The sequence below is a fragment of the Vicugna pacos genome, chromosome 2, assembly GCF_048564905.1.
Source record: "Vicugna pacos chromosome 2, VicPac4, whole genome shotgun sequence".
NCBI classification, from domain to species: Eukaryota; Metazoa; Chordata; class Mammalia; order Artiodactyla; family Camelidae; genus Vicugna; species Vicugna pacos.
In genome coordinates this window covers 42,725,064-42,750,770 of record NC_132988.1, presented here as the reverse complement: position 1 = coordinate 42,750,770, position 25,707 = coordinate 42,725,064, and the positions used below count along the sequence as shown (strand labels likewise).

Here is a 25,707-nt window from a genome sequence, read left to right as displayed (position 1 = left end):
TATAGCACAGGGAAATATATACACTGTCTTGTGGTAGATCACAGAGAAAAAAATGTGAGAATGAATATATGTATGTTCATGTATAACTGAAAAATTGTGCTCTACACTGGAATTTGACACAACACTGTAAAATGACTATAGCTCAATAAAAAATGTTTACAAAAAAAGAGTTGCTGGGTTTTATTAAGTGTCTTTCAACATTCGTTGGTATAATAATATAGTTTGCTATTTAATTGGTTGATTTAAGGAATTAGATTTCCTCCCAGTAACAATGGGCCTCTACTAGCCACAACTCTCTTTCATAGGATCCAAGGCATGCTCCTCACCTTGAAATTGTCCACAGAAGACTGAGTTGGGAGGAGGAACCACAGAACTCCAAGTGTTCAGCATGACACCTTGCTCCCTTAACTCAGCACTGACAACACAACTGTAGGGTACTCAGCACTCCCCACTGTCCCAGTGAAGCCACTCACTCTTCATCCGCAAGAACTCCTAACATCACCAGTGCAATTGCTTAACAAAGAATCCTTTGAAGGATGATATAATTAGATCTGACCATCTACGTGTTCCTGAGAGAACTTTAAGACTAATGCCATCATGTCCTATATCCCTTGTTAAGCTAGTCCCATCACTGAAAGTCAAAGTACCCCACATTCCTTAGGCTATCTTAATTCCCAGACTCTTAGCCCCTCACAGCTGCACAGATCACCTAATTTGAATCAAGCTCTTAGTCCTGCTAGGACCTGCAGAGCCACTTGCCATAACTCTTACCTTGAAACTTACCGGGATATTCTTTGAGAATTTTACATTGATCTTTCAAGTTACCTTCACCCAAATCTATAACATGTGGTGTAGCAATCTCTCCATGTTTAACACAACATACTTACTTTTGTGGGGAGTACTAACTAGGAAGAATGTGTGCAGATTTAAGAGACCACTTTACATTAATCTCCTTAATCTTTCTATTGGAAGTCATCCCAGTCTGCGCTCCATGATCTTCATCTCATTCCTCTGTTAAATTTCTCTGGGACAAATTCATAGTTTCTGAAGAGTGACAACTAAAATCTACCTGTCCCCCAACTTTTCTAGTCCCTTCTTTAAAGAGAGTTTAATCCTTGGTATGTTTCCTCTTTTTTTCTCCTCTTTTTCCAATTTATACTGGACTTTAATATCCTATTTTCCCTTTTCTGTCTCTGTGTCTTTGAGGATCATGGCTTTCTCTTACAGAACTGCTTCTGTGCTTTTAATTTAGTCAGTCTTATTTCCTCATTTTGTTTGCAAAAGACTGTTCTTTTGCAATCTCCCCCTGCTCTTGTTATGATGGTAAGATTGAAACATGTATTTCAAATCACTTTAGTTCATCTTTGATATTCTGAACAAAAGCTGATCCTTAAAAATAAAAATCAAACCTGTTTTTATAGTTTTTGTTAATAAACTTTTGATTTAAAAACAGCCTAGATTCAGAAAGAAGCATGTAAATAAATAGTTTGATGACTTATTGCAAAATGAACATATGATACAACCATTATTACCCAGGGCAAAAACTAGATTACCCCCAGCACCCAGACAACCCTATTTTGCCACCTGCCAATCACACCCACCCCTTACTTAACTACTTCGATTTCTAACTCCATTCCCTATTTTTTAACTTCACACAAATTAAATTTTATAGCATTTTTTTTATATTTCTGGCTTCTTTTACTCAATGTAATATTTAGAAAATGCACTCATGTTGTTGCATGTAGCAGTAATTTATTTCTATTGCTGTAAAGTAATCAATTTTATAAATATACCAAGATTGAGGTTGGGAGTATAGCCCAGTGGTAAGGTGTGTGCTTAGCATACATGGAGGTCCTGGGTTTGATCCCCAGCACCTCCATTAAAACACACACAAAATATACCAAGATACATCTATATCCATTTTTTATTAGTGAACATTTATAATTGAAGGATAATTGTTTTTACGAGCAATTTAGATTTTATAAATTCTACCTATAGCTACAAGAGACTATCTTCCCTCTGGACTATTACAAATAATGCTTCTTTGAGTATTCCTGTACGTCTCTTTCAGTTGGAATATAGATTCAAATTTGTTGAAAACATACCTAAGGAGCAGAATTGCTGGTCACAAGGATCCACTGAGCCAGGATCTAGGTGGTGCAATTTCATGCACAAGACTTTGGTATACTTTCAAAAAGTTAAATAATAACTTTTTTTAACAAGTATATATCCCAGAGAGATATAACTGACCTAAAAAAATCACATCCTACAGAAGCAAGTACTATGATTGTTGCTGAACATTTCCCAATGTATTGGCAGAAATGTTACTAAGACTTGAAAAGGCAATTAACCATATATCACAGTTTGAAAAACCCAGACTATAGAGGGCCTTAATGGTCAGGCTATGATGTTTGCATTATATTCTCTGAATAATGGACACTGAACAGCAGAGTGATGGACACTGAACAACAGAGTGATCTGGTCAAAGTGATACTCTAAGGACACATTCTGGCAGAATGAATAGAGTAGAATAAAGTGTGAATTTAAGTGCACCATTTAAAAGCTGCTTCATAGTGGTCTCTTTCTAGAGACTTTAAAACATGGGGGAGATAAAAGGAGAGCTTTAGAACTGTTGCACCAAAAATGAATCCAGAAATGAATCTTCTTTTGTAGTAGTTTCATCACATTTAAATGCAACAAGAATGCCACCATCAGGTTTTTCCCAGGTTAAATTCATCTCACAACTTCTAGTCCTAATTTCAAGTTTGGTTCCAATATTGTATGACTAAGACCAAACTGATTGAGTTAAAAAGGAAAGCAAAATGTTATTCCTTTTAAAAATGACAATTACCAGAAGGCTTAGCAGAAAAAAAAAGATTATCCTTCAAAAGCACAGCAGGCATGCACAGAATTGTTCTAACAATTTTATTCATGCGAATAAAGTCACTGTATTTCTACTCTATGAGGAAGTTTCTCAAATTACTCAAAATCTTGCTTTGGGTGTCTTTGCTTTTAGAAGCCCAGGAGGTACTCGTGGAGGATAATTGCTACCTTCCCACAGAGATGAGAACAGAACCCTTTAAGAATTTCTTCAAATGCTTCCACAGAAGCACAACGCTCACCTTAGTGTTGGTCTAGTCACTATGTGAACACCATTATCATTTCCAGCTGGGAAACATCAACTCCAAATCATTTCTAAGAACTTAATCCAGATTATGGCAGATGTTTTGGGTTGTATATTTTTTAAATAAACTACAAAATACAATAATAGCCATCTGTTTTAGAAGTTTCTGTTTATTGTTTTCTATGGAGTAACAAGCAAAAATACTGTTGTCACGGAAAACTCTGAAAGGCAGAAAATTTTGCTTTTAAACTAACATTGAAATTAGCAGATCAGTCATTTTGAATAATCAGATTTGTTTTTTAAAAGTCTGGTTATAATTTTTTTATTAAACTGTCTAGTTTTATTGGCATCACTATTGTCTCAAGCCATTAATAACTGAAGAAGAGTATTATAAAATTTTAAAATTTATATAAACTGAAAATAGCTTCCCACTGACATATATATAATGTGCTGACATATATGATAAAGATTTTATTTAAACTTCCACTTAAAATGGCAGTGGGTTGGCAGCCCCACAAATTGACCTCTCACAACTTCCCACTTGAAATATATTCATACTGACAGAAATGATATTGCTGGAATTTGGGAGGAATTTTTACAAACAATAAGATTGATCTAACTGTATAGAGAGAAAAATATCTGCCTACCCAAAAGAATGGAGGAAGAAAATATATTCTCTTTCATTGTCTTCTTATGGATTCAGAACTCTACAGAATGTATCTTTGCTTCCAGACCATTCTTACTTTCACCCTTCATAAAGAACCCGCTCTTTGAGACTCATGCATTTTTGTTATACTCTCTGCCCCTTTCTTGTTGCTATAGTCAAATGAAATGGATGCCTGTGTCACCTGGCCCACAGTCTTCTTCTCCACGTTAAAGCCTGCCATCCCCCTGAAGGGCTTCGGTGTTCCAGCAAAACCAGCCCTGCAGTTAGTTACCTGGTCTACCGGTTCCAAGTAACCTTCTCTTCCACTTCCAACTCAGATACCCACAACCCAAATCCGTTTTTGTTATCATCCACAATTGTTCCACCTCCAAAAGCACTCATTCAAGTATTTTGCTTTCTCACTACAACTTCTCCTTCCACCTTGTTCAACTTCTCCCCTGAAACAATGTTTTGGCCTCGTTAGACCACCAGCCCACGGATGTATCTACAGGGCTCTTCCAACATGTAAATGATCTCCTTTCTTTCATAGCACTCTTGCCAGATCCCAATCACCTTAAATACCTGACTTCAAACCCTAAAATCTAGATAAAAGCAAAACCAAATGTATTTAACAAAGTTTGATGGAAAGAGGAGAAAAAGACGAAAGGCAAAGCCCTCCGCTACTCAGCTTTATATCTTCCCCCTCCTAGTCGAGCATCTTCAAGATCCATTACTATCTATTTTTTTTTCTGCTTCCTGCTGGTAAATATGAGCCATACCCTGCAGCACACACCACCTGAAGAAGCAGTACTTCCTGGGACAGACCACACTGAGACCTGGCTCCACTGGCTTAGAAAAATTAAGGGTAAGTAGTAAAAGAGCATGAGAAGAATAAACATATTTTTCAAGAAATCTGCTTCAGATAGGCCTTTGCCTCCATGCTATCCTCTAGCAGGAGGAGGTGGTTAGCCAGCCTGAGATTTTCACAGGAATCTATGGGTTTGTGGTTCTCAAGAGCATCTGCCCAAATGTCCCTATACCAGGTCTTTGACTTTAGCATCTGAGACCAGCTAGGACTATTAATTCAATCTCTTGTAACTCTGCCAATCTTATCATCAAATGTCAGGCCTCGTTTTCAGTACAGGTGGCTCTCTAGTTGCAGGAGATGAGACTCTTTAAATGTTGCTCTGTAAGCTTTCTGCTGAAGTGCCTTAAACAAGTAGTTATTCTCTCTGACCCTGTCATTCTTTTTGTGTGAAACTTCTGTAGCAGTTAACAGATGCAAATCATCTCCATTATTGTTACAATAAACACAGTGCCCCAACTCTTTCAAGTGCTAAAGCTATCACATAAACCAGCACTTCCCGTTCTTCTGTGTTCCATCCTTGTTCCCTAACCACTGCACACAGTATGAAAATTCAGTCATGTAGTAAGACACAAAGTGAATATATCAACTTATACATAGAAAAAATAATCAATTAGAAGACACAGTGGGGAGAATATCTCATTTATAATACCAATAAAAAGAGATTTCCTTAAATGCCTGCTATGTAAATTAGCATTAGGTCTGGCTACATGCAACATAAAACCCAAATAAACAGTGGCTGAGACACACAAGTGGTTATTGTTTAATGTGAAAAGTCCACTGGTCAGAAGCCCAAGACTAGAGTAGCAGTTGCACAGATCCCTAAGGGTCCCGGGCTCCTTCCAGCTTTCTGGTCCAGCCGTAGTGTCCCATTCTTACCGTAAGAAAGAGGAAAAAGAAGAACAAGCCTTCTCCTTTAAAGAACACGCCTCAAAACTGCACTTATCACCTCCATTTATATCGCACTGTCCAAAACTTAGGCAAGACCAAGCTTGACTACAAGGGAAGCTGAAAAATAAAGCTTTCTATCTTGGGTAGCCAAGTGCCAGCTAAAATTCAGGGCTTCCACTGCAAACAAAGAAGGAGAGAAATGATACTGGGGACAACTACAAGTCTCTGTCACACCTTGGAACATCTAAGAAGAAATATTAAGCTCTCCAAAGAAATACTTTTTAATTGCCTGAGAGATACAAAAGAAGATCCAAACAAATGAAAGAGTACATCATTTTCTTGGGTAAGCAAAGAGAAACTTTACCTAATAAAATTTAGGCAAATAAGTTGTAATAGCCATGAATTTTAATGTCTCAAATAGTGTAACACCACCATACATAAAACAAGACTGTCAAATATATGAGTAAATAACAGAAACACAATTACAGTAATAAATTATAACCTTTGCCAGAGCAAATAAACAAAAATAAGGTTATAACTATTTTTAATAATGGAATAAATAACATCCAGATGTCAGCTAAAGTCATCTTCCTGTCAAAAATAAAATTGGCAAATGCCCATGTTACATGTCAGGCAAAAAGGTTCAGTGGCCTCCCCAAGCCTTCTGGGAAATTCCTTTCCTTCTCAGGATTCCCACTAGTCTTGTTCCTGCCCCTGAATCTGGTTAGATTCTTGCTTTCCGTCTCATTCTCCTTTTTCCACTGTGCATAGGTCCAGACATGGGACACAGATCTGTTTCTTCATTTATCTAACAACTGCTCATAAAGGACTTTTTTTGTTTATAGTCAACTTAACTGAAAGTTTGGGCCAGTGACAAGAAAACTACTTACACATACTTGGCAGTTTGGTAACTCCACTAGCATGAATTTCACCCATTTTTCTGGTAAATCTAGCTTCTTGCCTTGTTACCTAGCTCTGCTTCCCCCAGGAAAGCTGCGCTAACATTTTCCTGTTGCTCTGTTTTCAGGGCCATTCCATTCTGCCTTATCTCAGAAAATAGCATGTGCTCTCCTTTAAAGAACACTCCTCGAAACTGTACATGCCACCTCTTTACACTGCACTGTCCAAAACTTATCAGTCAAGTGTCCAAAGGTTATTGAATCTGTCTATAACATCCCTAAAGAGTGAAATGGAGGAGTTGATAAATACTGAAAGCGCTTTTTATGTTTATGCTGCACCCAGCTGATAACCACCCCTTAAAACACAGTGCTTATTTAGATTTACACAAAACAGAAACAAACTAAAACATAACCTTCTTCATTCATTTCCTTTTTCTCTCCATCCAAACTCCCTTCAGGGTTCCCACACTGTGACAGGACTCCTGTTGCTTTATGCTGGTTTATGCTACTCTTCTGGTTAACACCAACAGGCTGCGGGTGGTGGCCTCTGTGTGAAAGGCATTGCACGAATTCATCTCTCATGGAGCTCTCTTGTGTGTTGAGTTATTCAACCTGTCTTGAGGCTGTTCTCTGCCATGGGAGTTCAAGCCTGTACTTCCAGGTCCTTTTCTTGGCATGTCTTAATATCATGGTAAGGGGTCCTAAGCTATTTCATATGGCACCTACGCAATCATTCCTTGGTGATAAATTTACTGTTAGTTAATTTGTTTCCAAGTCTATGTAAAAGATATTGTACACTGCTGAATTAAACAATGCAAAGAACCAAAAGCTTATTTCCTAGGACAGATACAAGTTGGTGGGTACTGGTTTATGTAATTTCATTTTACTTATAAGTAGAGTTCTGCAGATTTTGTTTTACTTTAATACAAGTATTTTCCCCTTTCAGGTAAAAGTATATTTTTAAAATAATATTTAAACTTATATACATATTGTTGCAAACTTTACTTCTCATCATTTTACTTCTCAACAAAGATAAGGTCTCTAATTTCTAATTTCACTCACCTCAGTTGCCACCCCCAAGACTCACTACTATGTATTTGCACAGGAAGTTAGCTTTCCAAAAGTTCAGAGATCAAATCATATCTGATAAGCAAATAATCCAATGGTCTGAGTTAAACATAGAAAAATTAATAGAAGCTTTGAAAGTTCAGTCTTTTGTTTCTCATCCCACTCCAATCTCTTTCCCAATCAATAAAAGTATACATCATTTTTGCCATCCTCTCAGAAAGCAAAAGCAATTACAATTGTTTTGTATTAAATAAAATCCCCCCATCCAATATAATTAGGCATACCAGAGTATGCAGATGAAGAGACAATAAGCCAAATTTATCCCATAAACAAAGCTGAGGCTGAAGAAGTGTATCCGTACAACTATTTTTTTTTCAATATTTGAGTTTATGTCTTGGTATGTGATCTCCCTGCCACCTAATTGGCACCACTCCCTAACGAATTACATCTGGCAGCTGAGCACATTATATAACTTACCTGATTTCTGAAGGTAGTTTGTATTGACCTGAAACAAATTTGAACATATGGATGCATGTATGTACATCTCCTATCAACAGGGAATATGCCTTCTTTTCAAGCATACATAAAACATTTGTAAATATTGTTTCAAGAATGGAAAACAAATCAACGGAAGATTAGAGACTATCTTAAAACCAATAAAAATTTTAAAAGATCATAATAAATGAAAAAGAAGCATTGCAAACTAATGCATATGAAGGAATTATCCAAAGGTTTAGGGGAAATTATACTTTTGAGGAACAGATTAAGTTGGATCAAAATTTCAAACGATTATTCATTAAAATAAGTTTCATTACAAAATAAAAGCAGAGAAGAGAAATATGACTATTTAACTGATCTTAGAATGGATAAGCACTTTCTAAACATAGACACAAATAAAATACATAATTAGGAAATGTTGCTAAATTTACCCACATAGACCTTGAAGCCCTCTGAAGGGTAAAACCTCATAAAATTATGGGATAATTAAAATTGAGAATGTTATTTATACTAATGACAGACATTTAATATCTGCCATATTAAAAACTCACTAAATTTGTAACAAGGGCTCTAGAACTTCTATTGAAAACTGACAAAGAATATGAATAGAAAATTCATAGATGATATATAAATGGTTAATTAAATATAAAATAAAATATTTAAGTTATTAATAAATAGGCATACCAACTAAAAGAGAAAAAACCTTGATTGCGCTGTCTAACTGTCCTCTTCTCAAGTTAACAGTCCCGCCAGGAGTGTAGTGTGAAGGGTCTCTCACACCCAGCTGGTGGGATAAACTGGTATAAACTCTCTGGAAAATAATTAGACAAAATGAACAAACATTAGTAAATGTACTTCTGTTTAACCTAAAAGAAATAGTCTCACAGATGAGAATAAAGGTTTATATCAAAGGAAGTTCATGACAAGACATACATTAAAGCAAATACTGGAAACAATCTAACTTCCGATAGAAAAATAATTAAACAAATAATTTTTGAAGAATATTAAATGACATGGTAAATGTTTTAACATAATATTAGATGTAAATGTATGGGTATTCATATATGTCAACTAATAAAAATTCAAAATCAAATTAAAAATCACAAAGGAAGTAAAATATTGAATATATTTAGGTAGTACAATGACAAAAGTTTTACTTTTTCCAAAAAAATCATCCAATGTTTTCTAAATTTTGTAATAATATGTGTGTATTATAAATATTTTTATAAAGTGCGGATTGAGTACTGAGCATTGTTTTCAATGGTTTAGAAATCTCTAATGGAAACACCTAAAATACAGCTTTATATCACTGTGGGTTTGCCACTACCATCACAGCACAGAGTTTAAACCTATTTACATCTATCTACACTGAAGCATTTACTACAAACCTAAGTGTCAGAGACAGGCAGGAGGACAAGGAATTTTCTTGCCTTTTACAAGTGTCCAGGCATCAGCAGACAGTCAAGCAAATCAACTATGAGAATACAGTGCGCTAAAAGCTGTAACTGAGGTATTCACAGCATACGGTGCAAGCACAGTTGAAAACCATGACTTTACCCTAGAGGAAGGTGTTGGAAAACTTCCACAGAGAAGGTCACCTATGATCTGACTCGTTCTTCTCCCTCATTCCTCGTTTTTTTTCTTCCCCCAGTATGTTAGAGACTGAGGAGATACAGTAAAGAGATAGAACCCTTAAATTTGGCAACACAGTTATGTTATGAGGGGTTCTTGAAGTCAGCTAGAGAAAGGATCATTCTTACTATATTAAATCTGAAAAATCTAAGAACCCTTCCTAATACATAGAGGAGGAAAATAACCCCCGGGGGAAACCAGAAATTGGGGGTGTTCAGAATTTTGCTACATCTTAGGCATAGAACTGGAATCCTAGGGGGCAGGATTTTCTCTTCAAGAAAGGTCAGACTGTCCAGCTGCAAGTTGTACGCAAGACTGACAGCCTCCAGCCATCAACTATATCAAGATCTGTTCCAGCTTTCCAGCTGAGGTCACTCTTTTCTGAGGGTGGAGGGAGCTAAACAATGACTGAACAAGACAGTGATACAGAGGCTGACTATTTCCACCTAATGTAGGACCCCTCTACCAGACAGCCATGCTCTAGACCCCTCGGTTGGGTGTCATCAGGTCAGCATCACAGACCGATGGCTTCCTCTCATTCATTTCTGCCTCATTTTCCCCTCCTTCCCCTTTTGCATTTCTATCCAGTCTCCATATCTACCTCCCAGAGAACCCAACCATCACAAGGAAGATGAATCAAAGAGGCCCAGAGAACTGTGGGCAAAAAAGAGAAAAGGAACACCAGAAAGAAAAAGAAACTGGCCTCTCACGAGATGACCTTGGCCAACAATAATATAATTTTCTTTCTGGTAATATCCTCTAGGCTATTGTAGGCATTAATAAAAAGCATACAAGGCACAAGTGAGGTAACAACGTGAACAGCAGTCAGGAAGAATTAGAACATTAAGGAAGAGTTGCCAATTAGTTGGTTTGGGTGAATAAAGAAGAAAAATATATATTGGGACATGACAAGAATTCAAAAGGAAAGTTAGGTGCTAGATCATGGAGAATGCTGCACTCTAAGTCAAACTACATGAGCATCTTTCCTTTCAACTTTCTTAAATATCTTTTTTTTATTATTCCATTATTTCTACAGTCTTACTCAAGGACAACGAAATTACAACATGAAAATCTTGAGTGAAATTTATTGATGATAGCATACTTTCAGTGAATATTAAAAATAAAATCAAGTATCAGAGAAGAAGGACGCACTTTCCAAGGACTGCTAGAATATTTTCTTATCTGTATGTCTGGCATAACATTTCATAGGCACACATTAAACTATTAATTCCAGTGATCACAAAACAAGTGGCAATTTGAGCACACATAAGATTTAGTTAGGATATGTGTTTAAAGGTTTTTATCATTAGTGTGCTCTCAGACAATAACAATTTCTCTGTGATGTGGTCTATCTCAGATCAAAGTTTCCAGGTGTCTTTACAAAACTATATGTAATCATCTATCCAGAGATCTCTTCTTTTCTGGGACAGAAGTCTGCCTTTCAGATGTGTCACAATCACTTAACCGTGACTCACAACCACTCCGTGTGGACACCTCCATGAAACTGATCATTGTTTACAAGGCCTTGGAACCAGGCTAGTTCCTCACAGCCTCTGTGTCACTGTTATCTATCACATAACAATAAGACAGTAAGTACATAAATTCATTTTGTTTCAAGTGTTACTAAGGACAGGAGAGCTCAAATAGTCTATCAGGTATTCTCCCAACTGGGTATTTTCCAGTGACTTATCACGGCCCTTCTTGTTGACACTTCCTCGTAAAACATTCCCAATATAGATGTCTGTGTCCAAGGTCATGATTCAAACGGGCTTAAGCAGAGAACTGCTTGAAAAAAAGGGTTTGTCTTATCATTCTCTGTATCTGTGATGCCTAAGGCAACTAGTAGATAGCAATTTCTTTTTTTTTAATTAAATTAATTTATTTTTTAACAGAGGCACTGGGGATTAAACCCAGGACCTCCTGCATGCTAGGCATGTGCTCTATCATTGAGCTATACCCTCACCCCAGCAATTTTTAATTTTCATTTCAGCTTTGCAAATCAGAAATATCTTCTCTGAAAGTAGAACAACATGCATTGTTCCAACGATTACGCTCATGCACTAGAAATGGAACTTAAAAAGGAAAAATAAAAGCAAGAGCTAGGTAATATTTTTCATAAGGTTTTTAAAAAAGTAAATGACCCATAAGAATCCATCCTCAGTGGCTTTCTCTCATCCACTTACATATGGTTAGCCTCTGCAAAGCCTGGTATGTCATGGGCCTAGCATGAACTTCAGAGTGTGGGTAGCTATCATCTGTAAATACATTGCACTGCCCCAGAATTAATTTCTCTAACACTACTGAAAGTTTTGTGGTTGTGCATGTTTATTACCAACAGGTTTAAAATGTCAGCCTTGGTTTATTTTCCACCAAAGTCATTTTATAGCATGTTTTTTGCCTCCATAAGGATTATCATCAAATTAAACTAATATGAACAATAAAAAATAAAGAAAAGAAAAGAAAGCTGATGTGGATAAGCTTAACCAAAATTGCCAAAGACAACAAAAGGTAAAAATGTAGATGCCACTTGAGTCACCTTCCCTTTCTGTTTTTCTGCCCACTCCTCCCCTTTCTTCAAGTATTTCCATGGATTAATTATACTAAAGAGATTAATGCAATAATGCCCTGACGCTTGTTCTTTGGGAGCATGAGCATCAATTACAGCCGTGCAAATTTTTAAAAGGTTTCATCTGAGAGATTAGCTAAAGCAGAGATGCAAAATTTTAAAAAAGAATACTTTTTAGAAAAATAGACAAGTAAACAAAAGTAGAACTTAACCATCTAAGGAAATTACAAAATTAGTAGATTGTTTGATATTTTTCTTCATATCCTTTAATCAACAACATGATAGTTGACTATAAACATGCAGGCTACTGTTGACCAAAATGCAGAATAAAAATCTAGTTTAATTTGAAGCAAGAAGGTGAATAGGCAAAATTTTATTTAAGAAATCCTTTGGTTAAATTCATCAGAATTAAATAAGATTCTTCTCCTGTTTGTACCTCCCTTTGATCTTTTGCTACCCTTCAAACAAATTATTATGATTTCCTATTACTGAAATAGTATATGTCCTTTAGACAACATTCAACATGAGAAAGTTCTGCATATCTCTATATTAACACTTACCAATTATACTGGCACATTTATATGACTCCCTCTCCATAATATAAGTTCTTCTAGCCAAAAACAGAAACTTTGAGCCTCCAGTGCCTTAAACAGTAAACAGCACATCTTAAAGGCTTAACATACGTTTTTTGTTAAACAAATAAAAATACCTACAAGTCTATCACTAAGAGTTATTTACTTGTATTTTTCTATACTCTTAATTTTTATTTAATTATTTCTAGATCACTCTTTTAAGTTGGAAAATAATTCTAAAAACTTATTACAAGAGAACTCTAACATTCAAAAAGCCCTCAAGAGTCAAACAAAAGAACCTCAAGTGGTAGAAATGAAGATCCTATAAAAGGAAGATATTTCAGAAAGCCAGAGAACTTACTCTCATTGCTAAAACTGTGGCAACCACTATGCCACTTCCTTGTAATGTTACCCCTCTGCAATTAAGATAAGGAATCAAGATTTTCACTATAAGAGAAAAGAGATACAATATATAATTCAGGAAGGTAAGGAAGAGACATGTTATATTACATGTGAATGGAAAATATCAGTATGGGCTTAGGCTTTTTTTATATGTTTTCTAGCTCTTTTCATTAGAAGGATGTAGAAACAATGACATCTCTGTAACATTAAGCACATTTTGTGTCCAGATCTTGTATTCTAAACACCATCTTGTATTCCACCAAAAGAAACCAGAGAAACTTGGAGAAATGCTTATTCCAGGTATAAGTCAGGGAAAATACTGAGTAGAATCTGAGAAATCTTCTTGCACTAGTAAAAGAAAAATACTCAGAGACTAGTGGGGTTGTATTAGTTATCTGTTGCTGCAAAACAAATTACTCCTAAACATATGGACTTAAAACAGTAAGTATTAATTATCTCCTCACTCAGTGAGTCAGGAAATCTGAGGGTGGCTTAGCTGGGTCCTCTGACTCTCCCAAGGCTGCAAGGAAGTTGTCAGTCAGGCTGCAATCCCCTCAGGCTCATCTGGGGGAGGAGTCATTTCTAAACTCACTGATGTGTCTGTTGACAATACTTGCTTCTTCATGGGCTGTTGTACTGAAAGCTTAAGTTCCTTGCTGACTGATAGGTTTCCTTCCATTTCTAGCCACGTGGGCTACCTCATAGTAAAGCTGAGAACATTGTACTTGGCTTCCATTAGTTGTTAGCAAACAAGAGAGTAAGAGAGAATATCATGACAGAAGCCACAGGCTTTCCATAACCTAATCTCAGAAAGGACATACCATCACTTTTGCTCTATTCTATTTGTTAGAAGTGAGTCACTAGGTCAAGCCATACCCAAAGCGGGGAGGATTATATAAGGGCATGGATATTAGGAAGCAGAGATCTAATGGCTGCCTTTCACAGAGATCATGTCAGAGGCCAAAGGAACAAGCTTGAATGGGCTCCAATTGAACTGGCTATTTAGGACAATTTGATCATCAATAATGATGACTATAATAATGTATTATGATGCAATGAATTAAAAAAAATACCATGAGTCTAGAGTTATTAGAAAAAGTGGGGGGAAATTTTTTAGTGAGAGAAATGTATTATTTGGACTCAGGTTGCCATTTTAAATAGAAAATCTAGACTTCCTTTTTGAAAACTCATAATTTGTCTTTTACAATTCTATATTTCACCCAGCCTCTATGGAAATTTTACACATATATTTGATACAATAAAAATTTGGGTTTATCTCTTAAAAAAAAGAAAAGAAAATATGGGAGGTGGAAGGGAAGAAGTCTTATGTGTGAAAGAATGTTATCTAATAAATACAAAAGAAATGGTAAAATTAGAAAGTCACCATTTTGTAAGCCTTTCCAATGTAATAAATAAACAAAGATCATCAAAAGGAGCTAAAACCAGAGTGAAACGTAGTTGTATAACAATGCAGCCACACAGTGCCAAAATTTCATCTAACAGAAGAGTAAATATTAATATATTAATAATAAAATATTAACAGATTAATAATAATAAATTAAATATTAATTAATAAGAGAAAAAGTATGTCTTTTTCAATACTAATTCTGATGGTCAGCATCTTAGCCAAGCACTAATAGTGGGACAACTTTATATTATATACATCCTGATACAATGTAATGCAAAATATGGATCACCACCCATGAAATCTTGCCATAAATGTTTAAACTTAATCTAATCCAGCTTTCAGACCAAATATCCAAATTACAGGAAATATAGGAGATAGAGAAACAAATTAAATGAAACCATGAGGAAGCAACCAGACAAACCTAGAATATGTGACATCCAAGAGAAAATTACCCTGGACTCTTCAAAAGTCACCGCCAGGAGGTAAAAATAAAAGAATGGAGGGCTGTTGTAGATAAGACTAAATAGAGATCAAAACCAAATGCAACGTGTGAGCCCTGACTGGGTTGTGCATAAGAAAAAATAAACTGCTTAGGTCTCTTTGGGGGATGCCACCCAAAGAGATCACAGATACATAGTACTGGGATAGAAAATAAAGCTTACTGAGTGAAAGATTTAAATCAGAGAAATAATAGAATGTACATATTCCCCGTAACCTTTATAATCTCACAATTTAGGTTGTGCGAAGCTGACCTCTAACTGCCTGGCCTATGTGCAGTAAAGGGCCCTTCTCTACTGATAAGGCGGTACACATTTACAGTGTGTAGCTTGGGCAGGAATGATCTATGCAACTATGCAACACTGCAAGTTCCCAGGATGAGGATACAGTTTCATTAGAAGTATGAAGCCTATAGAGGCCAATGGTTGGTATCAGCCTCTTCTTCCATGAAACTAATTTAGACTTGCTGAGAAGTTCTCTGCTAAGCTACTGCAAAGAACCTCCAAGAGCATCTGAGGAGCTCACTGGGAGACAACTGGAGAAATTTTTAAATGAACTAAAAATTAAGTAAGATTGTTGAATTACCATAAATTTTCTGAAGTGTGATGACAGTTCTGTGGTTATGTATGAGAAAGTCCTTAACTCTTAGGAAATGCATGCTGAATTATCCACAGGTAAAATGGCATGACATCTGCAACTTATTTTCAAATAGTTTTTTTTTTTTAAGTGGGTGTGTAGAGAGAGAGACAGACAGAAAGACAGGGAAATAAAATGGGTCAAAATGTTAGCAATCACAGAAAATCTCGGTGAAGGGTATATGAGTATTCATTGTACTATTGTTTATACTTCCCTGGAGTCTTAAAATTTGCAAAATAAAAAGTTGAAAGAAAATGAGGACTGTCTTAACTCTTGAGTAAATTAGAGGTAAATTAACAAACAATATGAAAACATGCTTTTTAGTTCTTTTCTAATTAAAAAAATCAGTACTCTAGACCTAGAAGCAGAAGCTAGCCTACTGATGCAAATAATTGACCTTTGGAAGCTGGATTAAACTATTCAAGACAAGTTTGCTCCGAGAACACTGAAATGAGGCTATAACAAATAATATGCTCATGGGAAAATTTTATCTAGAGGTCATTTTGAATCTCTTCTTGCTACTTCTAATTTAAAATGTATCTATTATACATAGTTGGCATATTGGCTATTTGACCGGTAGGATGTGACATCAGTCCATCAAAATCTGAGATAAAAACCACTGTCATTGAAAAGCACTTCTCTTAACTATAATAACGTTTATTCTTCTAATATAGTAGACATTCTTTTCTATTTATTGCTAAGCCTTCATTTGTTAAACTAAGGCTTTTTGTTAAGTAACATAAGATACTGGTCCAAGAAACCAATTAAGGGAATAAAAGAAGAATGTTTCACTTGCAGCTCTTCTCTGACTTTCTATGAATATTTCTTCAGTGCTTAGGATTAAAGCAGATTTTATTGTCCTATCTAACTTCTCCACTGTGACCTTCTTCTCCCTATTGCCTAATAAACATCTGCTTCAATTGAATATCTGAGCTGCCTAGGAAATAGGAGTTACATTTAACCTCTCATTCTTTCTCTGATAGTCATGGGCGATGCCTATCTGCCTCTAAATCATTAGATAACACTCAGCACTGAAACTGGAAGAAGCAGCCCATTGGAACTAAATTTAATGACACATGCAAAGCTCAGGAAGGTAGTGCTAGATACTAAAGCAAGACACCTACATTAATTTCTTCACCGTGAGAATGTTAATAAACCTAAAAATCTGAGTTTTGGGAAAAGGAAACTAGTTAAACAGTTAATCATCACAGCCTTCAGAAAATAGCAGTACAAGTTTCTCTACGTAAGCTGACACATGCAGAAAAAATGCATTTGTTTTAAGCTATTTTGCCAAATCACTCTACAATTAACAAAACATAAATTACATAAATTAACATATATAACAGTTTAAATAAAGTGATACAAAATTAAAAGAAAATTTTTTCTTAAAGCAAGAGAAAAGACGTTGGTATTACAGAGACCTGTTTTGACTATGTCTTTGACACTAACTGTTCTCACCTGTGTATGGTTATTTACCATCTGCTCTTGAGTTTCCTAATCTCTGTAAAATACATATCAATTTCATTGTGAACAAAGGTACATTAAATGAACAAAGGTACATAAAATGCTTGTTACAGAGCAAACCCTCAACAAATGCTAGTTTGTCACCAATTTCCCCAAATGATACATCAATATTGTATCTTTCTTTACAAAAAAGATATTTTTTAAATTGTGGTGAACAGTCCATTTCCCAATTACATTTATAACTAAATTTGATTTCCAAAACTAAGTCTGGTCACAAATATGGGAATGACTTTTTTTCTTTTATTAAGAAACAAAACGGTTTTTTGAGATGATCTCTTTGGTCATAAGATTCTAATATTAATTTTTTTCTGAAGAAGAGTCTTCAAATATAATGAGTATTAACATGCAGTTCAGGTAAATCTGGTATGGTATTAACCTAATTAAATGTTTAGGATTTTTGTTATTATTTCTCAAAGACATGGCCAATTGCATAACTACTGAATAGAAACAAGAACAACATTATGAAACTCTGTAAAGTGCATTATGGGAAAATGAAGAGACTAGCACCACAGTCTAATCAAAGGTGGATTCCTCCTCACAGAGCAGCCAAGCCAAAGGGTCTCAGAGGGCTGGTCCTTCTGTTTGCATCACATTAATCAAGGTCTCGAGTCACTGGGTTTACAACCTTCTTAAATCCTGCATCCAATATTTCTCAATTTGATGCCATACCTCAAAAAAAAAAAAAGATTCTTATAATAAATCCCAGTTCCTGCAGTGGAATGCCATTCTTCATTTTATTTCATCACTCTTCCTCAGGTTTTTTTTAATCATTGTGTTCAGTGCACAAAACAAGCACTATTTTAAACCAATGTAGGAGTAGTGGCCCTGATACCTCTTGCCATTACTCATCTTTCTGTTTCCCATAGAATTGATAATCTCTTGACTCTATGACTCAAGATTGTTTTTAGATGATGAGATTTAAAAAATTCAATTTGGACACAGCTTAGAGATGCTAAACAAGAAAAATGAAATTTAAAATATATCCTTTAACGCTGTTTTTCTAATCTTCCTGAAGAATGCTGGAGCTCTGATATCTACAGCATGTACTTATAAACCAAACAAGACAAGAATATTTGGAGTTTTAACCACCTCACAGCCACGAATCTCAGAAGTACCTGCAAAAGGAAGACAAGAGAGCAGTGCTTTGAAAATATGCATTTGTCCTTAAGGATGCATTCTCTGTTTCATTAGTTTCCACATCCTCTGGAGAAAGAAGTAGAGAATGCCTAAATTTTGTTTCAAGTTTAAACCCATAAATTTGTCGATCTGAATTGCTGCTTTCTTCCCAAAGGCATTTGGAAAAAAATATTTTCCATATTGGTCACAAGCTAAATATGATCCCAGGCTATTTAAAAAACAAAAGAAAACAAAACAAAACAAAAACCTCCGTTAAGGCTGAGGGAATACGGGTATGTGGCTCCCCCCAGTGACCACTGAGAATGTCGGCACAGTTCAGAGATAAAGTGCAGGGAAAGTGATGCTTTGAATTATTGCCAGCAAAAGCCCATTGTCCAATCTTCTTCACCACCTGGTAACAGCTGGTGTAGATGTCAAGACGAGATGAAAAATGGATAGAGGTCAAATCCAGGAGGACTTCTCTTGTATAGCAAATCAATTTAAAGCAACAAAAGTACCAAGATAAAATTTCGAAGAACTTCTGAAGCTTAAAAACCATAGCTAAACTTTAGGGAGAAGGGATGGCAAAGAAGACAGGAGCAAGCCTTCACTTCACACAGAATCTCGTTTAATAGTTTCAGATTTAGAAAAGCAGAGGAACTTTTCCCCTGTAACACCAGGGGAGAAGCTAATACCAGAATATTCCCAAGCTGACAAGCAATTTGGAATGGAAACTAACACAACAAAAAAAGTTTTTTAATGTACAGAATATATTCCAGCTGAGAGTCTTCAATATCAAAACTCCCAGAGGTTCCAAGCAGTCACTCGGCAATTCACAGCATCAGAATTTCTGGGCCTTGACCCAGGTTTCAACCACGTCTCACATACAACATTGCCTTGGTTCTCTTGAGGGTTCAATCTTCATAGCAGCCTCTAAATTCAAAGCATAGTTTCTGAGAAGGGAAAATACTTTCAAACAATGAATGGAAGATATATCTGCCTTCCAAATTTATAATCCTGTATATTCACCAGCACCGGACAGCCCACAAGCCCTATGCACAGACAATTCACAACCACTGGTAACCAACCAACAAGTCTGACTCAATTCTGATAAGTCATCCCACCTCTTAAATGCGTCTCCTTAACTAATTCGTGCATAAAACTCCTCCTTGTCTTTGCCCTTATTCTGACTCCTTTCTTCCTCTGTTTTTCACCTGGTGTCTTCTCCCGAACGCAACCACCTCTACCAGGTCTCTCTGCCCTACCTCCAAATACTGTTCTTTCCTAGATTTAGAGATTGACTCCTCTCTGACTTTTGTTTCCCTTAATCTTCTAATGAATTTTCCTCAGCCTCCTGTTATTACTAACATGGGAAGCAGTCTGTTAAGGGATAAATTACTGAAGAGGCTCTACTACAGAGCATCACAGAGTTACAGAGCCTAGAGCCCCAGAGGGTCTCAAAATATAATGTGACAGAGCAGTCAGCTTACAGGCTGTTAAGATGCCTCTTTGAATTTGTCAGATACTGAAACTGAGGCTTAAAGCAGGTAGTGTTTTGCCTGCTGACAATTATCCAGAATTTGCAGCTTCTTAAGACAGAATATTTCCCATTATAAACACCAGCTCTTACACATAACAGCATGGAAAAAGTTTTGAGGAAAGGGTTAGGTTTTTCATACTCTTTGAGCACGGTCATCTAAAGAAAAAGCCACCTAACAATTATTACTCTTGAATCCCAGTGTTAGAAACAACCGACTTTTTAATCATAATCACTTTGTCTTTTACATTCCTCCTTTTTTCCCTTCACTTCAACAGGAAGAATTAGCCCTTTTTTGATAAACGTCTCTTCCCTGGTTATTGTGTATGAATACAAATATGTTCTCATTTTAAGGTATATTGTTTTCACCGGCCAGCTGTCCTGAAGAATTGCATCTGCAAAAAATGAGCCTTCCTCGTAGGTTTTTATGTTTTGTTTTGCCCCTGAAGGTTAATTGCAGTTCTGCTTCCATAGCTTCCTTCTGCTGTGGAGTTAACCACGGGTTTGTCGCACTGGGGAAGGTTTATCAAAGGTCTGGAATCCAAAACAAGGGCAACAATAAACACCAATTAGATCCAGGCCCTCTGCTCCCACTGCCTTCACAGATTAAAGCAGCAAACCCAGCTTCTGTCTTCAGTGAGACTGGACTCCCCTAAAGCCACTGAGGAGGGTGGCTGAGGGACCTGTTTCCAAGATGGCCTTTGGAACACAAGTTTCCTTCCTGATTGAGATGACAAAGGGGAGGCGCTGGTGAGCAGCATTCCTGCTCTGTACCTTCTTGAAACAGCTTCTCATAGGGGCTTGCAATTATATCGTAACTAACCTGTTAGGAGTATAAGTGGCATGTGAATCTGTCATCTGAAGTCTATTTTGTCACAGGCTAATAATTTGAGAAACTGAAATTGAGACTTGACTGTGGGACAAAGAATGTCGATCCAAATTTAAAACTACACGTACTTTCCAATTTTGACAGAAATAGGCATTTCTCACCTGTCTTGTATATTCCCCTTTTTTAAATTACTTGCTTTTGAAAATAGAAAAATATAGATACAGCTCTCTAAAAACATATAAAGATGTAGGGAGATATTACATCAGGAAGATAGGAGTCCCTTTAAAACCTTCAGTTATTTAAGTAAACAGAAAATCACCAGCAATTTAACAAAAATCCATGGAACAGTGACACAAATACTAGCTACAGTGACCTCTAGTGTTCTGATGGCTAAACAGTCAACAGCTAGACAAACAGCAGCTTGCCCCATTCACTGTGATTAGCCAGTATCAAATCAAACCATAATTTCTGGAAATGGAAGAGATCTTACTAGTAAGTCTGGCTTTACCAATTACTATCTCCATGAAAAGAAAATATAACAATAAAATTAAAGAATTTCTAATGATTAACATCTCACCATCCTAATGATTATCTTCATTTTTTGTCTTTAACTTTCTAATCATCATTCACATGAATACATATTAATACAGTCAACATTATATATTTATCCCATAGAATATATTCATCACTTTTTTTTAATTTTAGAAAAATATTTTATTTTCTTGATTCCTTACTTGGAAATCAGAAGTTATAAACAGAGATATCAAAGGGTTTACCACTGGAAAAGTGTTAGGTGGCTGACTTTATACATAAGTGCTTTTTGTGGCATGATTTTATCTTTATCTCCCCAAAACAGGTCCTACTTACCACAAAGGAGTCTACTAAATATCAAAATCAAGTAATTAGAATATAGACAACAAACACCTAAGAGGAAATGTCTAAGGTACAGGATGTCTGAATTCTGTTGTTCAGAATCTCTTACCTGCAGGAGTGACAAATCAATTAATTTGAGGCAGTCTGCCCTAAGAGGAACAGGAATTGTTTAATTATAAGACACATTATTATTTTAGCCCTAATAACCTAGTTTAAAAAAAACTCTTGCAATCTATGTTTTTTCAGAAAAACAAGTTCTATCTACTAAGGTCCTATCAATCAATAAGCAAAGGCTCAAACTATGGAAATAAGGGATTTACACTTCTCTTCCAGTGAATCTTATCCTCCAAAAAGAAACAGTGACTGAAAACAAGTATTTCTAAAATGTCCTCATTTGTGTCTTTCATTTGTTCTGATAGTAGGGCAGTCCTGTCCTCTCATCCGCCCAGTAAAGCAACTGGTACGGTGATCTCAGAATAAAACGGTTAAGTGACAATGAAATAAGAGCTGGGCTCCTGGAAACTATGGAAGGATCATAGCTCATCTTTTTAAGAAGACATTCAAATCATTAGCTCCTATTTCATGAAATACTGCATTTTCATCTTATCCTTTTCATCTCTGTTACTGTTATGAGTGGAGATCTAAAGGCAAGAAAAACAAAACATTAGAAATAATTAACCTTAAAGTTAGGACTGCTTTTTATGAATAACTGGTCCCAACTATGTCTCCCATTTAGCCATAAAGTCACTTTGATTTTTATTTGATTTTTATTATTGATTTTTACTATTTAGGTTTATAGGGATCAAAAGAAGAGGGAAGGAATTTGCATGTGGGGAGATGGGGAAACTTTTAAAGGATCTGTAAACTGAAGGTGAGTTCCATACACTCTAACAAGGGGACATAAGACATTGAGACACTGAATCACAAAGGAAATAACAGGCAAGAGTTGGAGAAAGATTAGCTTTCCTCTTTCCCTCTTTGAAGTCATCAAGTAAAGATCAGAGTGATGCCAAGAGCTAAGCAAAACAAACAAACAAACAAACAAACAAAACACCTGAGGGTTATATGCGGACAATAAAGTTATAAGTGCTTTCCCAAATGTCTGACCATGAGGTATGTAGCCCAGAGAAGTAGAACACTGAATTCATGATGATACCAGGGACTCCAGAGGGGAAATTGAATCAAAGACATTTTCTACATCTTCGGCAACCCCAAGTGTAAAGAACATCCATAATATTGTGATTTTAAGACCTATGGGAATTTGCTGCTTCTATACCACCTATTAACTTGATGTCTGTTATAATGAACCTCTTTTTTTTTTAATAAACTTGTAACAAGAATTCAAGAAATAGAAAGGTTAAAAAATCTGTTCACTTATGCTCAAGAATGCAGATAAATCTGTGCCAAGAAGATGATATTTCTCAGCCAAGAGATTTTAAGGTCTTCATGGGTGTCACAAAAAAAAAAAATAACAATTTTATATAAATTTGCCTTTTTCCCAAAAGGTAATAAATCCTTAAGTAGTTTTAAGTTAACTTTTAAATTGTCTGTAACCTTGAGATTCCATTCATTATATATTTAGCCATTTTAGTTAATATTATAAAATATATACTGAAAATTGCATAATATTGATGAAAGAAATTTGAAAAGACACAAGTAAGTGGAAAAAATAACCTATGTTCATGAACCAGACTTAATATTGTTAAAATGCCCATACTACTCAAAGCAATCTACAGACTCATGCAGTCCCTGTCAAAATTCTATGGCATTTTTTATAGAAAGAGACAAAAACAATTCTACAATTTATATGGAACCACAAAAGACCATGAATAGCTAAATCAATCCTGGGCAAGAAGAGCAAAGCTGAAAGCATCACATGTCCTGATTTCAAAATATATTACAAAAGTGTACAGTAATCAAAACAGAACAGTGATGGCACAGAGACAGACAGATAGGCCAATAGTAGAGAGAGACCAGAAATAAATCCATAGTTGACTGACCATTGACAAGAGTGCCAAGAATACACAGTGGTGAAAGGACAGTCTCTTCAATAAATGGTACTGGGAAAACTGGATGTCTACACAAAAGGATGAAATTTAACCTTTATCTTACACTATAACCTATACACAAACACACACATACCTAAAAATGGATCAAAGTCTTAAATGTAAGACCTGAAACCATAAAACTCCTAGAAGAAAACAGGAGAAAAGTTTCATGACATTGGTCTTGGCAATGATTTCACAGATACAATACCAAAAGCACAGGCAACAAAAGTAAAATTAGACAACTGGGACAATATCAGACTAAAAAGCTTCTGCATCACAAAAGAGACAATCAACAAGCGTGAAAAGACAACCTATGGAATGGAAAAAAAAGTATTTGCAAAGCACATATCTGATAAGGGGTTAATCTCCAAAACATACAATAAACTCCCACAACTTACTAGCAAAAAAAAAAAAAAATCAATAACCCAATTCAAAATGAGCTAACAATTGTAAAAGACATTTCTCCAAAGAAGACATACAAGTGACCCTCAGGTATATATAAAAAATGTTCAGTGTCACTAATCATCAGAGAAATGTGTACCAAAACTACAATGAAGTATCACCTCAAACTTCTAAGTATTTAATCAAAAGAAGTAAAATCAGGATCTCAAAGAGATGGCTGCACTCCCCTGTTTGTTGCAGCACCATTCACAATAGCCAAGATGTGGAAACAACCTAAATGTCCACCAACAGATAAACAGGTAAAGAAAATGTAGTATATACATACAATGAAGTAGTATTCTGCCTTTTAAAAAGAAGTAAATTCTGCAACATGCAATAATATGGATGAACCTTGAGGACATTACACTAAGTAAAATAAGCCAGTTATAGGAAGACAGAGACGTCATGATTTCACTTACATGCACCATCTACAACAATCATAGAATTAGAGTGGAATGGTGGTTGCCAGGGGCTGAAGGAGGGGGAAATGGGGAGGTACTAATCAATGGGCATAAAGCTTCACAAGTTAAACAAGTTGAATAAGCTCTAGAGACCTTCAACACTCACCAACAGTCAACAATAACGTACACTTAAAGTTTTGTTTTAATGAAAGGGTAAATCTCATGTTAATTCTTACCATGATAGAATAAAAATGTTAATGACACTTGAAAAAATTATCAAACATAATGAATGCACTCAATTTCCACCTGTAAAAAATATTAGTCAAGCTGTAATAAAACCATTTTAAATATCTGCAGTAGTATTACTCATAATCAGATACAAATAATATTACTGAAGAATGTAAATAGTTTGTTCAACCTGTTTCATCAATCTTTTTTTTTCTACTTCTAGGGAAAACAGGAGGATGTACTCCTTATTGTATAGACATAAAATACCAGGCCAGACCACCTAATTAATCAGGCTCTATTTATATCCTACGTACAAATAAATCCTCCTCAAAATATCTGTTCCTCCTGAAATGTACTGTCTTTTAAATTAGGTTAATAATATATACTTCACATGGATATTTTAATCATTAAATAAGACAGTGGTCACACCAGTGCCTTAAATAATTCCTAACACAAAATAAGCAAATAAAGAATGACAATTCCATTTTTCAAAGGCAATATGCTTTTGTCACAATGCAGCCAAATTACTGTACATTATCATACGACAGCTTTTGTAAACTGCCCCAAATCCTTACAATTCCTTAATTAAGGGTTTTTTTAAAAAGGGGGGGGTCCCTTTTGCCATTGAGTTTCATTTTTATCAACTTATTGAAGTATAATTTACAAAAAATAAAATGTGTCCATTTTAAGTGCATATTTTGGTAAGTTTTGACAAACATATTCACTCATATAACCACCACCACAGTCAAGAGGTGAATATTTCCATTTTCCCCAAAAAGTTCTCTGGTGTCCTTTGTAGTCAGTTCCCCTACTCCTGGTCCTCTGCATCTACTTAATACTTATATCATTATAAATTAGCCTGTTCTGCAATTTCATATAAATGGAATTATACAGTATATACTCTTTTGTGTATGGTTTCTTTGGCTCAGGATAATGTTTTTAAGATTCACTCACATTTCTGTATTAGTAAATTTGTTCATTTTTATTGCCAATGAATATTGTAAT

The 25,707-nt window shown here is 35.6% G+C and overlaps 1 long non-coding RNA gene across 3 annotated transcripts in view; it reads right to left on the bottom strand.

The window, feature by feature from the left end:
- The window catches only part of LOC140686059 (uncharacterized), a 181,086-nt gene that overhangs the window by 65,581 nt on the left and 89,798 nt on the right, over nucleotides 1–25,707 (bottom strand). For all 3 annotated transcript variants that reach the window (XR_012059502.1, XR_012059500.1, XR_012059501.1), the window contains exon 2: nucleotides 8,676–8,802. This is a non-coding gene — a long non-coding RNA (uncharacterized lncRNA). The remainder of the gene's footprint in view (nucleotides 1–8,675; nucleotides 8,803–25,707) is intronic.